The sequence below is a fragment of the Bubalus bubalis genome, chromosome 13 (genome assembly GCF_019923935.1).
Source record: "Bubalus bubalis isolate 160015118507 breed Murrah chromosome 13, NDDB_SH_1, whole genome shotgun sequence".
Taxonomy (NCBI): domain Eukaryota; kingdom Metazoa; phylum Chordata; class Mammalia; order Artiodactyla; family Bovidae; genus Bubalus; species Bubalus bubalis.
This window is the reverse complement of record NC_059169.1, coordinates 46,816,028-46,835,171: the sequence shown is the minus strand read 5'-3', so window position 1 is coordinate 46,835,171 and position 19,144 is coordinate 46,816,028. Positions and strand designations below refer to the sequence as shown.

At 34.4% G+C, this 19,144-nt stretch overlaps 1 non-coding gene across 1 annotated transcript; it reads left to right on the top strand.

The window, feature by feature from the left end:
• Positions 1-18,885: 18,885 nt before the first annotated feature.
• LOC112578596 lies at positions 18,886-18,956 on the top strand. The gene has a single exon (XR_003102935.3). It is a non-coding gene; the product is annotated as a small nucleolar RNA SNORD56 (small nucleolar RNA).
• Positions 18,957-19,144: the final 188 nt, after the last annotated feature.

Sequence of the window (19,144 nt, the reverse complement as noted above, 5' to 3'; positions counted from 1 at the left end):
ACACACGGTGACATTATCATATACAAAATGACTAAAATAATTTGTCAGTATCATCTATATCCAGTTTTAATCACAATTCCTATTATATTAAAGAAGTCCTGTCTTAATTACAACAGAAGTCTACATATTAAAATTAAATGATAGATATATTAAATCTTTTGCATTTTCTAAGAATCCTTCTTCTTTCATATTACAAAGCCATTGATTTGTTGAAGAATCAGGACATTGATATTGTAAAAGCTCCCACTTTATTAATAATAAACTAATTAAAAAGTAAAATATTTTACTGAAAGATGTAAACTCTGTTATGCAACATATCTTTGATGGTATGTCACAGAGCTTTAAAATACAAAAATTATAACACAGGAGCCATTTAATTTTAATAAAGAATGTTTTACAAAATAATAATTCTGCACTACTGACCTCTGGGCCATATCAAAGGGCACAAAGAAGTTCTCATGTAAAACTAAGCTACTGAGATTCAACTAACTATTTACAATTATTGTCAATACCCAACCTAATAAGAAATAATTGTTGACATTGCCAAAGTTAAAAGAAATACAAGAATTAATAGGGGAAATATATTACTATTATTCACAAAGAAAGGGTTGTTAGCTGCTTTACTGTACAAATTCTGTTTAATATTCAATATAAAAAGATTAACAAAAGCATGATAATCAAAAGATTTCACATAACATTGCAAGTAATATTTAGAAGATCTGTAGAATTTTAATTATAGCAATCTAAAATGTCTGCTTCAAGCTAAATATTTATATCAGTTACGAGTCCTTCAAGTGTTCTGAAAATATTGAACTTTTGCTAATATAAAGTAGAGATATTTTAAGAAGATGACTTGTGTACCTGCTTAGCTTCAGCTATGTCCAACTATTTGTGACCCTGTGAACTGTAACCTCCCAGGCTCCTCTGCAATGGGAAAAGAGTACTGAAATGGTTCTCCATGCTCTCCTCCAGGGGATCTTCCCGACCCAGGGATTGAACCTGCATCTCTTATGTCTCTTGCATTGGCAGGCGGGTTCTTTAACACTAGCACCACCTGGAAAGTCCCAATAAGATAGCTTAGTACCTAACTATTTTATTGAACTTAAATACAGTAACCATATACTTTATCACCCACATCAATATGTAGGTAAACTATCATTCTCTAAATTTTGATAAGATGATCATATGATTTGTTGCCTAGTGACTGTGTTTGGGAGAATGGCATTGAAACATGTGTAATATCATATATGAAACGAGTTGCCAGTCCAGGTTCGATGCACAATACTGGATGCTTGGGGCTGGTGCACTGGGACAACCCAGAGGGATGGTGTGGGGAGGGAGGAGGGAGGAGGGTTCAGGATGGAGAGCACATGTATACCTGTGGCGAATTCATTTTGATGTTTGGCAAAACTAATACAGTGTTTGAGGTTTAAAAATAAAATAAAATTTAAAAAAAGAAATATATATATATATCTCCTCAGTCTTTTAAATAAAGCTGAAGTTTCACTTTTTTATTTTTTTTCATTTTCAAAGAAGTTTCATTCTTTTTTTTTCTTTTTTTTTTTTAATTTGCTTACTTGGCTGTGCCAGATCTTAGTTGTGGCCCATGGGATTTTTGTTGTGGTACGCATACTCTTAGTTGCAGGAATGTGGGATCTACGTCCCAGAAAGGGATCCATGCATAGGGATTATGGAGTCTTAGCCACTGGACCACCAGGTAAATCTCAAGTTTCACAACCGTAACTGAACTATTTTAACATAAACAGGTCAGTGCTTTTTAATACATCAAAATTATGTGTGACTACCATCTTCATCTAATCCCCAAATAATTGTATCACCTCAAAAGGAAACACTGTACTCATTAATACTTGATCATCAGTCACTTCCTCTAGGCCCAAAGGTAGCCTTTTAAACTTGTGGAAATAGTATACATTCTTATAGAAATTATTTCCTAACATTATATACTAAAATGGAAAATATGAATTTTGCAAGCTGTGTGAAAGATGTCACATAACTATATACATCATGATGTGTAGCAAGGTGACAAAATTAAGAATCTTGCTTCAGTTTTATAATAACCAATCATTAGGTGAAAATGTTTTAGGTAAGCATCCACATTAACATATTTGTTCTTAAATTATTAATCAAAAAATATGTGTATACAAATTTAAATGATGCAATAAATAGCCTATAATTTACCAATTGTTTTCATTAATATGTTGTTTTTTAAATGTAAATTTATTTATTTTAATTGGAGGCTAATTACTTTATAATATTGTATTGGTTTTGCCATACATCAACATGAATCTGCCACGGGTGTACACGTGCCTCCCATCCTGAACCCTCCTCCTACCTCCCTCCCCGTACCATCCCTCTGGGTCATCCCAGTGCACTAGCCCCAAGCATCCTGTATCCTGCATTGAACATGGACTGGTGATTCATTTCTTATATTATACATGTTTCAATGCCATTCTCCCAAATCGTACCCCCTCTCCCTCTCCTACAGAGTCAAAAAGTCTGTTCTATACATCTGTGTCTCTTTTGCTGTCTCACATACAGAGTTATCATTACCATCTTTCTAAATTCCATATATATGCATTAGTATACTGTATTGATGTTTTTCTTATTTGTTGAGAATAATCATTTGTGGTATTTACATTTTTTTATATCAAAAATTTTATTCAGGGATATATCCAAGGACATATGTTTAGGGGATGGTAAAACAGGAACTAAATTCCAAATAAAAAAGTGAAAAAAGGGTTAGTTGCTCAATCGTGTCTAACTCTTTGTGACCCCATGGACGGTAGCCTGCCAGGCTCCTTTGTTCATGGAATTCTCCAGGCAAGAATACTGAACTGGGTAACCATTCCCTTCTGTAAGGGATCTTTCTGACCCAAGAATCAATATGGATCTCCTGTATTGCAGGCAGATTCTTTGCTGTCCAAGACACCAAGGAAACCCTGCCTTAAATTTAGGGATTTTTGCTCTGCAATATATCATGTGTTTTTATGTGTATATTGTAATAGATACTTGTATGTGTGTTAAAATTCACATGAATTTCTGAAAAAAAAAATTGAAAAGAGTTAATTCTTTGAAGCTATAAAATTGGTAGAATTTAATCATTAAAGATATAATTCAATTTAAAAAAAGTAAGAAAAAACATGTATTAGAGAAATGATCATAGATGGTCACAGTCCAAAAGTAAGGGGAACATATAGTATATGGGCACTGGAGTAGAATAAGCCAGGGAACTGAAAACAACTTTAGGAATGAGCAGGGTCATCTATACTTGTCACAATCAATTCCTCTGATTATTTTCATCTCTAAACTTTGCTTCATTCATATTTCACATTAATACCATTGAAATAACAACTCCAAAGATCACAAATGATCTCCATGTTGCTAAATCCAACAATCAGTTTTATCATTCATGTCCTTATCTTGATTTCATTTCATTTCAGTTCAGTCACTCAGTTGTGTCCAACTCTTTATCTTGATTTAACTATTAGCAATATTTGAATAGAGTGTCCACAAAGGACTTTTTAGAAAACTTAATTATATAATGAAAGTTACATGCTTGATTCCTTGCAATGCTTTCACATTTTACTGAGAGTAATAACCAAAACCCTGTAAGACGTTATATAATTCAGTCCTCATTTTCCATTCTGGTCTCATTTCCTAATACTTTCTTACCTTGTTTGCTCAATTCCAGACACATGAATTCTGTATTTCCTTGAATGGAGGAGTCATCCTCTATAACACATGTTAACCTTGATGATTCTTTGTCTGGAACACACTTCTTGCATAACTGTAGGGCTAATCTCTCACTTCCTTCAGTCTTTGCTGGGTTTTAATATTCTCTATAGGATCTTCCCCAGGCACAGAATTTAAAAGAATACCTTGTTTCTTAACCATTGATATTATTTGTTACCATTTTCAGATGAGTTTTTCTTCATGGTACTTGCCATCACCTAATATTCGCTGCATCTTATTCACATGTGTATTGTCTATATCTCTCTGCTAGAATATGATCCTCATGAAAACAAGGGTAAGTCATTAATATTCAGTGCTGTATCCTTAGAACCTGTAACTATTTTGACATATAACACTCAGCAATTTATCTTAATTAAATAATGAATATACTGGACCTGTGAATGAGGAGTGAAGAAAGAAAGAAAATAGCCTAAAAGCCACCTGCTACAACATAAACTTGTCTAGAATGATCCATTGTTCAACAGGATTTTTTAACACCTACTTTTGAATTAATTACATAAAAACAGAACTAAAAAGCAGTGATTTTTTCACATGATAGAAGGCTATGGCAACCCACTCCAGTACTCTTGCCTGGAAAATCCCACGGATGGAGGAGCCTAGTAGGCTGCAGTCCATGAGGTCACTAAAAGTCAGATATGCCTGCACGACTTCACTTTCACTTTTCACTTTCATGCATTGGAGAAGGAAATGGCAACCCACTCCAGTGTTCTTGCCTGGAGAATCCCAGGGATGGGGGAGCCTGGTGGGCTGCCGTCTATGGGGTCTCACAGAGTCGGACACGAATGAAGTGACTTAGCAGCAGCAGCAGCTCATCATAAACGTTTTTTAAACAAGGACAATGGCAATAGAAAATTATTAGCTTTACTAATGAAAATAGGTAAAACTATTTTGGATGATTCAGCTGATTTATTAAAGTCTCACAATTTCATAGACATCATGCCACATGATGTTAAATTAAGAGTAATAACACTTCCACTACACCCAAATCACAGTAATACTAATTACAATTATAAAGGTTTGGACAATGACATAAATATATGATTATGGCATTGTCTTCCATCCAAGTTATCTCCTCACACAAAGCTTTAAGAATATAGACAACTTAAGCTTAAGAGAATTTACATTTTCATTAATCCTATGAAGTAATTTTCAATAATTGGCTTATATAATCAAATTTTCGTGAATTTATCTTAAGTGTATACCTTTGTATGGATGAAATCTTCCTGAGGGCCACATTAGCTATGTGGTCATTTTTGTTGTAGGGTAAACTTTCATTTATTTACAGAATATCTATATTCTGGAACTCTTATAGGTGTTATATAAATAGTGATATGCAAAATAATTATGCCTATATTTTTTGGCAGTCTAAATCTTACAAATTACTAGAGAAGATAAGTTAATGAAAAATAAATATGCAATATTTAATTTAAAAAATACCATATAGTTATAAAAAATATGCAGTGATCATTTATGATTGTTAATTTAAGAAGGTCTTTCTATGAAACTCACATATAAGCTAAGAACTAAAGGATAACCCTAATTAGGAAGATAAGACATGAAGTGTGTGGAATGCAGGCATAGAATGCTAAATGACTGAAAACAAATCAACAACAATGATATTAATATTTTTGGAAAAAATAAAGATAGCTAAAGATAGATAAATAATGAATATAGTTCTTCTGTGGCAAGAATACAAAGAGAAACTATACAAAAATGGTCTCAGTGACCCAAATAAACACTTGTGTGATCATCACCTCAAGGTAGATATCCTGGAATGTGAAGTCAAGTGGACCTTGGGAAGCATTACTATGAACAAAGCTAGTGGAGCTGATGAAATTCCAGCTGAGCTATTTCAAATCCTAAAAGATGATGTTGTGAAAGTGCTGCCCTCAATATACCAGTAAATTTGGAAAACTCAGCTGTGGCCACAGGACTGGAAAAGGTCAGTTTTCATTCCAATCCCAAAGAAAGGCAATGCCAAAGAATATTCAAATTACTGCACAATTGCATGCATCTCACACACTAGAAAAGTAGTGCTCAAAATTCTCCAAGCTAGGCTTCAACAGTTCATGAACCAAGAACTTCCAGATGTTTAAGCTGGATTTAGGAAAGAGAGAGGAACTGGAGATCAAATTGCCAACATCCACTGTATCATAGAAAAAGCAAAGAATTCAAGTAAAGCATCTACTTCTTTGACTACATTAAAGGCTCTGGCTATGTGGATCACAACAGACTGGAAAATTCTGAAAGAGATGAGAATACCAGACCACCTTACCTGTCTCCTGAGAAACTTGTATGCAGGTCAAGAAGCAACAGTTAGAACTGAACAGGAAACAACTGACTAGTTCAAAGTTGGGAAAGGACTATGTCAAGGCTGTATATTGTCACCCTGCTTATTTATCTTCTATGCAGAGTACTTCATGCAAAATGCTGGGCTGGATGAATCACAAGCTGGAACCAAGACTGCCAGGAGAAATATCAACAACCTCAGATATGCAGATGATACCACTCTAATGACAGAAAACAAAGAAGAACTAACGAGCCTATTGATGAGGGTGAAAGAGAACGAAAAACCTGGCTTAAATTCAACATTGAAAAACCTAAGATCATGGCATCTGGTCTCATCACTTCATGGCAAATAGATCACAAAAAAGAGACATTTTATTTTCTTGGTCTCCAAAATCACTGCGGAAGGTGACTGCAGCAACAAAATTAAAAGATGCTTGCACCTTGGAAGAAAAGCTATTAGAAATCTAGACAGTGTATTAAATAGTAGAGGCATAACTTTGACAAGGGTCTATCTAGTCAAAACTATGTCTTTTCCAGTAGTTATATACAGACATGAGAGGTGGTCCATCAAGAAGAAAGAAGACTGAGCGCTGAATAATTGCTGCTTTTGAATTGTGCTGCTGGAGAAGCCTCTTGGACTGCAGGGAGATCAAACCAGTCAATCCTGAAAGAAATCAACCCTGAATATTCATTGGAAAGACTGATGCTGAAGCTGAAGGTCCAATATTTCAGCAACCTTATGTGAAGAGCTAATTCATTGAAAAAGACCCTGATGCTGGGAAAGACTGAGGAGATGGGAGTAAAAGAGGATGATGTTTGGATGGCATCAATGACTAAATGGACATGAGTTTGAGCAAACTCAGGGAGATAGTGAAGAACAGGTAAGCCTGGAGAGCTTTAGTCCATGGGATCGCAAAGAATCAGCAATGACTTAGGAAATGAACAACAACAATTTAAATTTAATTTTTTTAAAGCAGAAATTTTCTTTTTAGGCTTTATATTTAAAGTTTTGGGCTGACTATAGAGATAAAAATCACAGGAATAAAAATAAGATAGCATACCAAAAGGAAGCAGAAAAGTTAATCTGTTGCAGAAAAATATATACATATATATATATATGTATATGTATATATATAAAGGCAATGACACTTATGTGGTGAGGATAGGGAATGCCAATGGCACAAAGCAGACTGAGAAGTCATCAAACTCACATGAAAATATAGAAATTATTCTCACTTATATTCATATATTTACTGAAATTATTTTCTTACTATGTCACCACCACCTCTCTAACAGATTTTAAGCAAGCAAACCCATGCATTATATTGACGATAGGAACTTGAACAAAATAGAAAGCCTTAAATACCACTGATAAGCTTATAAGATTGTAATTGCAGTAATGTTAAATGTCTTGCAAATTTTAAATTGATATACTGAAATGAAAATAATAAAATTCTTACAAAATGTTTTAACCTTTCTAGAAATGTTCCTGAAATATGTTCTTATGGAATATATACAGTATAACATGGCAGACATGGATAAGATTATTATGAAGTCATTAAAATAATAGTCCCAAGAAAAATAGTCAAAATACATTCACTCATTTGTATTGTTTTTAAACAAGTATGAATAATATGACTTTTAAATATCAATACCAAGATGAATCTATCATACAGTTTTTTTGAAGAAATGAGTCACCCATTGTATATAGTATTCAGTTCAGTTCAGTTGCTCAGTCTTGCCCGACTTTTTGCAACCCCATGGTCTGCAGCACCCCAGGCCTCCCTGTCAATTGCCAACTCCAGGAGTTTACTCAAACTCTTGTACACCTAATCAGTGATGCCATCAAACCATCTCATCCTCTGTCGTCCCCTTCTCCTCCTGCCTTTAATCTTTCCCAGCATCAGGGTCTTTTCAAATGAGTCAATTCTTTGCATCAGCTGGCCAGTATTGGAGTTTCAATTTCAGCATCAGTCCTGCCAATGAATATTCAGGACTGATTTCCTTTAGGATGGACTGGTTGAATCTCCTTGCCATCTAAGGGACTCTCAAGAGTCTTTTCCAACACCACAGCTCAAAAGCAACAAGTCTTTGGCACTCAGCTAACTTTTGAGTCCAACTCTCACATACATACATGACTACTGGAAAAATCGTAGTCTTGACTAGATAGACATTTGTTGGCAAAGTAATGTCTGTTCTTTTTAATATGCTGTCTAGGTTGGTTATAACTTTTCTTCCAAGGAGCAAGCATCTTTTAATTCCATAGCTGCAGTCACCATCTGAAGTGATTTTGGAGCCCCCCAAAATAAAATCTGTCACTGTTTCCCCATCTATTTTCCATGAAGTGATGAGACCAGATGCCAGTTTTCTTAATGTTGAATTTTAAGCCAACTTTTTGACTCTCCTCTTTCACTTTCATCAAAAGGCCCTTTAGTTATTTCCTTTCTGCCATAAGGGTGGTATCATCTGCATATCTGAAGTTATTAATATTTCTCCCAGCAATCTTGATTCCAGCTTGTGTTTCTTCCAGCCTAGCGTTTCACATGATGTATTCTGCATATAAGGTAAATATGCAGGGTGACAATATACAGCCTTAATATACTCCTTTCCCAATTTGGAACCAGTCTGTTGTTCCATGTCCAGTTCTTACTGTTGCTTCCTGACCTGCATACAAGTTTCTCAAGAGGCAGGCCAGGTGGTTTGGTATTCTCATGTCTTTAAGCATTTTCCAGAATTTGTTGTGGTTCACACAATCAAAAGCTTTGGCATAGTCAATAAAGCAAGCTTTGGCATCGTCAATAAAGCAGAAGTAGATATTTTTTTCTGGAACTCTCCTGCTTTTTTGATGATCCAATGGATGCTGGCAATTTGATCTCTGTTGCCTCTGCCTTTTCTAAATCCAGCTTGAACATCTGGAAGTTCACGATTCACATACTGTTGAAGTCTGGCTTGGAGAACTTTGAGCATTACTTTACAAGCGTGTGAGATGAGTGCAATTGTGCAGTAGTTTGAGCATTCTTTGGCATTGCCCTTCTTTGGGATTGGAATGAAAACTGACATTTTCCAGTCCTGTGGCCACAGCTGAGTTTTCCAAATTTGTTGGTACATGGAGTGCAGCACTTTCACAGCATCATCTTTTAGGATTTGAAATAGCTCAACTGGAATTCCATCACCTCTGCTAGCTTTGTTTGTAATGATGTTTCCTAAGGCCCACTTGACTTCACATTCCAGAATGTTTGGCTCTAGGTTGGTGATCATGCCATCATGATTATCTGGGTCATGAAGATCTTTTTTGTACAGTTTTTCTGTGTATTCTTGCCATCACTTTTTAATATCTTCTGTTTCTGTACTTTACTGTGTTCATATTTGCATGAAATGTTCCCTTGATATCTGTAATTTTCTTGAGATCTCTAGCCTTTCTTATTCTATTCTTTTCTTCTATTTCTTTGCATTGATCACTGAGGAAGGGTTTCTTATCTCTTCTTGCATTCTTTGGAACTGTTCATTCAAATGAGCATATCTTTCCTTTGCTCCTTTGCTTTAACTTGTCTTTTATTCACAGCTATTTGTAAGGCCTCCTCAGACAACCATTTTTCCTCTTTGCATTTCTTTTTCTTGGGGATGGTCTTGATCCCGGCCTCCTGTGCAATGTCATAAACCTCCAATATTACCAAAAAGGAATTGATAAATTTAGTAGCACTGAACTTTTGGAAGGGCTGAGGACAGGGTCCATGCTCAGCTTTAATGATATAAAAACAATGCAGAACTGAGCCAATAAAGAATTAAATTATTCTAAAGATGCAAATGAAATTAAGAATTCCAAATACTCACCTTATTGCTCTCCTCTGTCTGACTGGATATTGTGATATGGTTATCATGAAGCTGGAATAAGGCTTAAATTCCACTGTGGCTAGTACTTCATCTCAACAACATGTGGGTTGAAAAATAAACAATGGATTCATGTTCCTGAAGCATCTGGATATGTCTTTCTTACTATAAATATGTTTATTAAGTTGATTTACTCATTAAAAGGTCTATTAAGATAAACTCCAGTCAATCATGGGCATATCAACATTTTTATATGTTGCTGGATTTTATTTAACTAATAATTTTATGACATTTGTGGTCTATGTTCATAAAGGCTATTTGTGTGTTTGTGTGTGCCTCTGTGTGTGTGTATTTTTGGTAAAGTCATTACCACATTTTTGTATTTGATAAGTTGATAAGACTGCTTTTCTTTAGTAAATAAAACAACCACTTCTATTTCTGAAAGTATATGTGTATGTTACAGTGGTATTTATTATTAAAACATTTGAGAGTTTTTCCAGTAAAATAATTCATGCATCAAGATTTATTTGGAGAAAGGATTTCTAATAAAAATTCACTTTATAATTATAAAGAATGCTGTTTGGATTTTTATTTCCTCTTTCTCTTTAGGCAACATGAAATATTTTATAATAGTTTCCATTCAACTTGTATTTTTTCATGTAAAGTTTATGTTGTTAGGAGCCAGAGTGTTCATTTCTCTTTTTTCTGAATTAGTATTCCTCTATCAATTTTATTAATATTTTGGGGGAACAAACTTTTGACTTTAACTTTTTGAAACATTTGTCCTTGTCTATATTATTTTTTTTTCTCTTATAATTCCTTTCTTTTCACTTTCTGTGGCTTTAATTTGCTCTTTTATTCTCCTATTGTATTAATTTTGGGGCTTAGAAAAATGATGTTATACTGTTCTTATTTATAATATAAACATTTAAAGTCATACATTTCCATCTAAGCACTGTGTTATCTTCATTCCCACACATGTTGATATGTTGTGGATTTATTAATATTCATTTTGAAATATATTTCAAGTTCTTTGACTTATGGGTGCTTAGAAACATCATGCTTAATTTTCAAATATTTGGTAATCTTCTAGGTATATGCTTTTTATTGATTATAATTTAATGTAATTGTAATAAGAGGACACATTCAGTCTATTTCAACCTTCTGAAATGTATTATGGGTGTTTTATGGCTCAAAATTTGTGTTTTACCTTGGTAAACATACCTTGTACACTTTAAATACTGGGTATTCTTGTGTTGTTCGGTGTGTTTAATAGATATCAATTATTGGATTTGATTGATAGTATTGCCCAAATATTTAGGATCTTTAGTGATTTCCTGTTTGTGATTTTCTCAGTTACTGGAAGAGTATTTAAGCATTGGCTGGGTTTATATGGACTATCACTGTGCTCTTCTTTCAAAGTTTATGTAAGTTTAAGATAATTTGTGATAAAATATGTAAAATAGAAAAAGTATTTTCAAAATAAATAAAACCTTGTATAATTCTGACTGATTCATATTGTTATATGGCAGAAACCAACACAACATTGTAAAAAATAAATTGAAAAACAAATGAACAAAACCAGCAGTGTATAGGAAATAAAGACAAAGCTGAAAAAGAAAAGTAAAGCACTGGGATCATGGTATCTAGAAGATCAGCAAATCTTTAGCCGACCTACAATAGATAATTTGAGGATGACTTCTAACAGAATTTTGCAAAAGCCTCTGTGATAACAGTGATAATAGATTGTGTAATGATGGAAACGTTCTTTATGCCAGCTAATATTGCAGTCATCAACTGCATGTTAGTACAACTCAGAAACTAAATTTTTAATTGTACTTAATCTGACTAATTGATATTTAAACATAGCCATGAGTGACTAATGGTTATCTTATTTGACAGTAGAGCTCTATAACTTTCATTAGCATTCTATTTAAAACCACTGCACAAAATAATAGAGGTAACTTGGATATTTTGTTTGTTAGCTATTCCTTTGGATTTAAGAAATAAACAGGTGGTCAGAGAAACACAATTTCAGTCATTATTATTTCTAAACTTTAGTTATTCTACATAGATTAGCCAAAATAAAAACTTACAAGTTGTTTTTACTTCAAAATACATTATCATTTATATAACTATAACAACAATGAGAAACATTTTTTTCTTTTAAATACCTAAAGTCTCAAATAAACTTAAATCTAATTTTATAATATTTAAAAAGTAAAACCTATGTAATTGATTTGAATAATTTAATATGTAATTTTCAAAGGAAAGTGTGCTTATGGGTGAAACTTTGAGCACCCGTTACTAATACACCATCTTGTACATCATTAATTTAAACATTAAATTTCCATTAACCTGATTAGAGTTTGGAAGAACATGAGTATCGCATTTTAATAAGTTTTTATCAGTGAGTATATTAAAAATGTTTTTATAACTAAAATTGGTTAGAATAATAGTATTTTAGATTGTTGAATTGTATACTTTCTGAAGAATTTTTCATATTTAACTTAGTTTTGTGAATTGCAGCACCTTAATACTTTAAAGTGCTGTTCTTTCCTTGAAAAGGGAGTATTTAACAATGTGGACAGAGCTCTTGTCAGTTATTATTTATGCAAAAAAAGATTTCTATAAATTAATAAACTGCAAACTCAGGGACCTTCACTACACGAGCCACTTGTAAGCTCTGCATAGAATTTTGTATTAGAAATTTGATATTCCATTTCTTAAATAGGATACACAGATACTCTAATCTCCATGTCCAGAAAACCCTAGGATAGAAATTGAGAAATAAATGATTAATATCCCAGTTTTCTTAAGAACTGTACAAAGATGTCTGAAATATCCACTTCCAGTTTTCATCACCAGGTTCAAAAATTTGCATTCAGTGTGTTTAATTTAAAGCAATGATTAAATTACTTTTAATTACAGAGGTTGTTCACTAGAGATAAAGATTTAAATAAAAAGGTGTGATATGATCTTTTCCCCGACACCTCTCCTTTTCCCCATCTTGCTGTTTCTTATCCTTTTTTCTTCTGGTAAAACTTTCAGGCTACCACAAAAACATTCTGACACTTGTTAGAAAGAACACTGTCAAAGTGAAATTGATTTGTCTTTTCTTCTTAGAAGATAATCAATAGCTTAGGACAATTCCACACTTGTAGTTCTATAGAAAAATCAATTTCAGATATAAACACCCTGAACATTATAAATATATTGCTATCTCAAATGAAACACTATCATTACCAAATTTAGCATTAAAAATTCAAGTATGTTAAATGTTCCAGTGATTTTGCAAATAATATATTCTTTTAGTGTTGAAAATTATAAGGCTGAATATCTTTTCATGTCTTTATGGATTTTAATATACACATTTATGTCTATATGCATATGCATTTATTTTATACAGAGAAAGAAATCTATAGCTCTATTCATAGTGATTTTTTTTTTTTTTTAAGTATACTAACTGGGTGAGTAGATTAGTAAGGAGGAAAATAAAAGAGGAACACAGATCATGCTGAAGAATTCTTTTTTTTTTTTTTTTTTACATAGAGTCAGGAATAAAATGTTTATAATTAAAAAAATTATCTGCAGTTTATCTGTTAAATTCAAATTAATTCAGATAAATGAGTGAAACTTTTATTTTGAAAATGCACTGTGGCAGTTGGAGTTCACTGTTATGTATTTTCAGTTGAAGAAGGTAGATGTACACTGGTCATTATGACTTTCATCTCAGAAGCATTTTAGTTTAATGTTTCTAAAGCTTAGGAAATATTGCACATTTTGAGCCTTTCAACTATTGTACTGTGAAAAGCAGGTCACTCACAACAGCATTTTTAATTTGACAGGGGATTACAAAAAAACATTTGGTGCTCTTTAACTGTTGTCACAGCCATCCATTACATTAAGAACAAGTTGATTTTAATATTAGTCAAATTAAAAAGCATTGTATCATGCTAACCTTGGGCATTCATTTACATAATTGGCTCTCTGTTTGCTGTGTATTATGTGACACCCTCATTTGATTACTGTTCATTTTTCTGAAACTGTGAAGCAGCATCTAATGTAAACTGCATATTAATATTTAATTTTCATCAAGCCTTATTTTATGTAGTCAAGTTGCAGCAAATGCTACCTTTTCATTATTAAGCTTGTTGTAAGTCCCACTCTTTCAGAGCTTTTAAGGAGACAAAGTTCAAGTCATTGTTCTATAATAAAACAATAAAACTGCACTCCACAGGTTTAGTTTAAGTAGATAAAGGATTTTCTTACTGGAAGTGGCCTTCAGGAAATTTCTAAAACTTGTATAGGAAAAAATGAAATGTTTATTGGTCCCTGTATTAGGTAATTTAACCAAAAAGTAAAATAAAATCTTAGAGCCGTACAAAAAACCTTTTAATTTTTTTTTTCTTAGATGCACAGGTTATCTGTGGCTCTGTTGGGCTACCTGTCTCTCACCTAGGATTCAGACTGATAAAGTCAGTGATTGGGCATATTCTTCTCACGGAGGGTAGTCATGTAAGAGTATAAGCCAAATTTCTCAACAACGTTTAAAGTATCTACTCAAAACTTCATTATTATTGCCACTCACATCCATTAATAAAAAGGTGATGGTCAAGATCAGACATCAATGGTCCAATAAAATATACAATGTTCATTTAGAAGATAGGGTGAGTAGTTACTAAAAATGATGCAACCTATCCCAGTCCTTAAAGCAAAGAGTCAAATTTACTAAGTAGTTTATGCATAGAGAGTTTCTAGGTTCACCTATCAACTTTGCTAGGCAGATTTCTTATTTCTCTCTTGTGGATTATGGAAGTAAATCACACCAGTATTAAGAGAGGGCATGTATAAGATTGAGCTGTTTTCTGAGCCAAGACTACAAGACTACAATGGAGAGATATTTAATCCAAAAGCCCTTTAGGAATATGTCTCATACTGACTTTCTCCCCTCTACTCATTACATCTTCATAGCTCATTTTGTAGATTCAGCTTTTAAAGACTGAAACTCTGCTAGAAAAATAATCATCTTTTTTTGGGGGGGTGGGGGAGGAGGTGTGTATCTTGTTCTTTTGTTCCTGAGAACTAACACACTTCTTTATCCATAATGGACATTTGTGTTTGTAAATATTTCTAGTTTTCTGTGATTATGGTTTCTGTGTCGGTCCTCTGATGCCTCTGGCAACAGCTACCTTCTTACTTGGGTTTCTCTTACCTTGGACGTGGGGTATCTCTTCACGGCTGCTCCAGCAAAGTGCAGCCAATGCTCCTTACCTTGGACGAGGGGTATCTCCTCACAGCCTCCCCTCCTGAACATTGAGTAGCTCCTCTCCGCCCTCCTTACCCGCACCACGAGCCATGCCATGTGGGGCCACCCAAGATGAGAGGGTCATGGTGGAGAGGTCTGACAGAATGTGGTCCACTGGAGAAGGGAATGGCAAACCATTTCAGTTTCCTTGCCTTGAGAACTCCATGAAGAGTATGAAAAGGAAAAATGATAGGATACTGAAAGAGGATTCACCAGGTCGGTAGGTGCCCAATATGCTACTGGAGATCAGTGGAGAAATAACTCCAGAAAGAATGAAAGGATGGAGCCAAAGCAAAAACAATACCCAGTTGTGGATGTGACTGGTGATAGAAGCAAGGTTCAATGCTGTAAAGAGCAATATTGCATAGGAACCTGGAATGTTAGGTCCATGAATCAAGACAAATTGGAAGTGACCAAACAGGAGAACTCCTTATTACCAAATTCAGATTTAAATTGAAGAAAGTAGGGAAAACCACTAGACCTTTCAAACATGACCTAAATCAAATCCCTTATGATTATACAGTGGAAGTGAGAAATAGATTTAAGGGCCTAGATCTGATAGATACAGTGCCTGATGAACTATGGAATGAGGTTCGTGACATTGTACAGGAGACAGGGATCAAGACCATCCCCATGAAGAAATGCAAAAAAGCAAAATGGCTGTCTGGGGAGGACTTACAAATAGCTGTGAAAAGAAGAGAAGTGAAAAGCAAAGGAGAAAAGGAAAGATATAAACATCTGAATGCAGAGTTCCAAAGAATAACAAGAAGTGATAAGAAAGCCTTCCTCAGCAATCAATGCAAAGAAATAGAGGAAAACAACAGAATGGGAAAGACTAGAAACTCTTCAAGAAAATTAGAGACACTAAGGAAACATTTCATGCAAAGATGAGCTCAATAAAGGACAGAAATTGTATGGACCTAACAGAAGCAGAAGATATTAAGAAGAGGTGGCAAAAATACACAGAAGAACTGTACAAAAAAGATCTTCACCACCCAGATAATCATGATGGTGTGATCACTCACCTAGGGCCAAGACATCCTGGAATGTGAAGTCAAGTGGGCCTTAGAAAGCATCACTACAAACAAAGCTAGTGGAGGTGATAGAATCCAGTTGAGCTATTTCAAATCCTGAAAGATGATGCTGTGAAAGTACACACTCAGTAAGCCAGCAAATTTGGAAAGCTCAGCAGTGGCCACAAGACTGGAAAAGGTCAGTTTTCATTCCAATCCCAAAGAAAGGCAATGCCAAAGAATGCTCAAACTACTGCATAATTGCACTCATCTCACATGCTAGTAAAGTAATGCTCAAAATTCTCCAAGCCAGGCTTCAGCAATATGTGAACCATCAACTTCCAGATGTTCAAGCTGGTTTTTGAAAAGGCAGAGGAACCAGAGATCAAATTGCCAACATCTGCTGGATCATCAAAAAAGCAAAAGAGTTCCAGAAAAACATCTATTTCTGCTTTATTGACTATGCCAAAACCTTTGTGTGGATCACAATAAACTATGGAAAATTCTGAAAGAGATGGGAATACCAGACCACCTGACCTGCCTCTTGAGAAATTTGTATGCAGGTCAGGAAGCAACAGTTAGAACTGGACATGGAACAACGGATAATTATCTAAAACAGTTTAAGCACCCTCGTTGAATTCCTGTCCTGACCCTGAGGGATGAAATGACGAATAAGCCACAGGCTTTCACCCCAAACTTTTCCAGGAGGCAGAGCAATGCTAGAAGGGAAGAGAGTGAAAGGCCCTTCTGTCTTCTCAGAGCCACAAGAAGGAGGAACTGGTTACACTGGTTTCATAGGTTAAATAAAGCCATATATTCTTCTATCTTCTCATTTCCAGTGTTTCTGTTGTGTGAATGAATCAAGTCAGAAGCTTTTCAGGAAGGAGAAACTGCCCTCAAGTAGGATACATTGTTGCTATATAATCCCTAGTACAGAGTTTAAACTGAGTTGCTTGTTGTGTAATCATCAGTTCTGGGCTTAAAGGAAGAAAAAAAAAAAAAAAACTTTATGTGACTAAGACTAAAGAATGTAGAGAAAATAAAAGAGTTTGTCCTTTTCTCCACCTTGACAATTCCAGACGCCTCTCTCCTCGGGGATCCCTGGACTTCTTATTAACCTGCCTAGGAATTGACTCTCTCAGTTGGAGAACTCAGGTTTATTAAGCCAGTTGGCCTAGAGGAGTTAACACTTCATACTCTGAGCCCCAAACAAAGGGGTTACAAATCTTTTATAGACAGTGCATGATATCTGATTGTAGTGGTCAATGCTAACTGTTAATAGGCTGGTTTAAGCTAGGGGTTTTGCGTGCAAGAACAGTGGTTAGGACAGGGAAATAAAAAATCAATATATTTACACTTCTGGTAAAATATAGACACGTTTGTTTTAAACTTCAATTTATTTGCTATGTTTCTGAAATTTAGCATAATATTGCAGGAATCCATCAGTGATATAGGATAAAAAATTTAACTTACTGAATTGATCCAAATGATGTAATTTTATTTATGTTAGGAGAGAAGGAAAAATTCAAAAGAAAAAGAAAGAATTAGTAGGATAAAATTATGTACTTGGAAAAAATTTTATAAATATATTAGTTTTGTGAATAGAAAGTAAATCATCTTTCCATAGAAAATTATAGATTATTTAAATTAATCAAATATCTTGATTTTATACTGGAATATCTTGTTGGCATGATTAGTTGCCTATCAAACATCGATTCCCCCTTTTCTTTAATAAGAACCTTGATTTTATTCAAGGCAACAACAGCCCCAAGTAAAATGTGCTTTCTTATTCTCCTTTAAAGACAGATGTCACCAATATGAAGAATTCTAGAAATAAAATATAAAATAATTTGATCATATAAAATATGAAATATAAAAGAATTTGAGTTTTAAAGAAAATTTCTTTAAACAATACTGACCATTTTAAATCAAGAAGTGACTCCGAAGATAGAAGCCATTCTAAGAAAGGTTGATATCAGGTAAAAGATTGAATTGCTATGATGTGACTACCTAAAGTCTCTTCCATAGAGAGAAATCAATGTACTACTTAGTTTAAATTTTTATTTCTAGATAGGGTGGTTAGCAACCAAAAATATTACAAGTTATGAGATATACACACAGAATCATCAATTATATAGATTCACTTATCTTTATTTCATAAATTTTAAAACTATCTCACATGACAGTTTTATTACTCTAAAACACCATTCATAGTGTCTGTATAGGCCAGTCCTGGTGTCTGAGTGATTCCCTGGGCCTAGCAAAGGGACCAAGTTTCCAGGTCAGCGACATTGGATGCCTTCCCTCTGCCTCTGGGAGCGGTGGGTTAGCATGAGTTGGGGTAGAAACCCAACCTGGCCTGAGGCTCACTCTGGAAACTGCGGGGAAAGGGAAGGGAAGCACTGCCTTAGCTAACACCGTTGAAGTTTCTGATCTTAAAATCTCCGCTGAATATTCTTCTCCCAGAGCCTTGAAGACAAGGGGTAACACCCCAAAATACGGACTCATTTTCCACTCTACCTTCATTGGCCGAGCAGCTGCCAAGAACAAAGTTCGCATCTCCCGATACCTGGCAAAAAAATGCAGTATTGCCTCACGAATGGATTGCTTCTCTGGTATGGGTGGGGGAGTGGGCAGTTGGGAGGGTGGGGAGGCTGACTACCCTAGCAGCTTCTACAATGATGGCAGTATTTTTCGTCAACAGCAGTTCACCTAGTGAGTGTTGATACTTTGGGTCTGAGTAAAAAAACAAACAAACAAACAAAAAACAACATAGTGTCTGTATAAAAATCATCTTTAGTAATCGGAATTTTATTTTTTATATTTTTTTTTAAATTTCAATTAAAACAGAATAGAGTCCCCAATTAAACCAATACATATATGCTCAATTAATTTACAACAAAGAGGCCACAAATATACAATGGGGGAAGAA